This window comes from Anneissia japonica, unplaced genomic scaffold, assembly GCF_011630105.1.
Source record: "Anneissia japonica isolate Jap-2015-1 unplaced genomic scaffold, ASM1163010v1 scaffold287761_len698747_cov189, whole genome shotgun sequence".
Classification (NCBI taxonomy): Eukaryota; Metazoa; Echinodermata; class Crinoidea; order Comatulida; family Comatulidae; genus Anneissia; species Anneissia japonica.
This window is the reverse complement of record NW_022715691.1, coordinates 548,888-550,872: the sequence shown is the minus strand read 5'-3', so window position 1 is coordinate 550,872 and position 1,985 is coordinate 548,888. Positions and strand designations below refer to the sequence as shown.

At 33.4% G+C, this 1,985-nt stretch overlaps 1 protein-coding gene across 1 annotated transcript in view; it reads right to left on the bottom strand.

Annotated features, from left to right (window-relative positions):
- LOC117109305 overlaps positions 1–544 on the bottom strand; it is a 15,571-nt gene extending 15,027 nt beyond the window's left edge. Inside the window, exon 1 of the mRNA XM_033251578.1 lies at positions 484–544. The gene's annotated coding sequence lies outside the window, so the exon portion shown is untranslated. The remainder of the gene's footprint in view (positions 1–483) is intronic.
- Positions 545–1,985: the final 1,441 nt, after the last annotated feature.

Here is a 1,985-nt window from a genome sequence, read left to right as displayed (position 1 = left end):
TATATATATATATCATATATCATATATCATATATGGCTCGGCCCATGCAGCATCTTTATAATAGCCTTATATCTAATATGTTATATGATTATAATAATTGCGTAGTCTGGCTCTGTGTCGCCATTTTTTGTGGTGCCTTGTTATCATCTCTTATTTCATAATAAATAATGGGTAAATAATACACTATATTATATATGTTCCAAAACCTGTCATCCTGTTAGGTATCTGATTGTCTTGGTAAGTATTTCAAATAAATAATACATGCTACACATTTTTTTTGGAAGTTAGACCTTAAAGAAGTATATTATATACAGTTGTACGCCAGCAATCAAAGATTGTAGCATTCCTTATAGACCTCATCGTCACCACCATCATCACAAAAGACATAAATATTGACTATTGAAATGAAAAGCATCTACTATACCTAATAATGTTGAATTTAAGTTAAATAAATAGAAATAAATGAATTAATTATTTACGAACCAGTTATCGTCCGTACGTTGGCAGAAATTGCTTTTGAAATTGTGTTTACCTATGTAAGAACATACAGCTCATATACGCAATTGCATCCTGCTGCAGACCGGCAGAAGGCGAAGTCAGCCAGACAGTACAAAAAGCAGCCAGACATCAATAAATCGTTACATTAAAAAAACAGGCATCACTAAATCGTTACATTTAAAAAAATAGTCTGGGCGATACCATTTTCTCGAAGGTATTTTGAACTTTCGACAAAAAAAAATGCACCCAAAGCGTTCATGATCGACTACCTTTATGGTTGCTGCCCTCTACAGTATTTCAGTGTCAGTTTCAGATCTTGGAGAATGGTGGACAATTCCTGGGTAACTACCGTATGCTCCGAGACACTGAATAGTCCATAGGGTAGAGCGAAAGCTAGTAAAAAAAAATCGTCGTCGAGAAAGTTCTACAAAGTGATTCGTTATAATATGTTTTTCAATCATTGTCTTGTTTTTTCTTGAAATTCATAGTTTAGTAGTGAAGATGAGACTTTTTTTTTATTTTTGATCCGACAACATAGTTGTGTGCGTCGGACGAGGGGGTTCAGCCTTTCCGAAGGGGGAATTACCCCCCTGCTTCCACTGACTGGATCATATGGTCCTGTGTTTTTCTCTCCTAAAACATATTGGAGAGTGATTTTTCAGGAGAGCAACTGCTCCTGCGAATTACCGTACATATATGCCTACATGATGGACTGCAGTCAGAATACAACAGTATTTTGTTGGTTCCTATTATTTTAAAACTAATTTTACACAACAAATAATTACCACTTCAAAGTATAGTATTATAATTATTATTTAATACAAGAGCAAATATGCACTCGACCATGATTACAAAATTATAACATCTAACTTTATATCTCCTGACTAAACATACACTCAACCTACTGGCCTAGGCCTATTGAAACAATATGAGAGACTTTTTCCGGGAAGGGATGGGTCAGGGAAGGGTGCTCAAATCTTTATCCACATCAACACTTAGTGTACGCATCTTAGTTTTGATTAATTGTTTCCCTTTCTAATTTAAGTGTACATTACATATATTGTTTGCATTCTTCATGGTATATTTTCTTCATGGTATATTTTATTCAACACAACACAAAAAGGAGAAAGCACTTGACATAAAATGAATTGTAGCCAAGGCTAAATTGCTTACAATTCACACTCAATAACCATTAAAATTAAGAAAAGGGCATTAAAATTCACAAACAACATTTAAAAATTTTAAATAAATTAAGTAAATATATCGATTAAATAATATTTAAATTGTGGGACAAGGTCATGCCGCATCTTATCCGACACCATAAGTAGTATCAAAAATGTATCCACCCTTTAAAATTTTTGGACAAAATTTTATGAAATTCCGCCACTCTTTAAAAAAATCCTGGCAAAAGGGCTGTATATATACTGTCTCTTATACACATCTAGATGTGTATAAGAGACAGATCATATATCATATATCATATATGG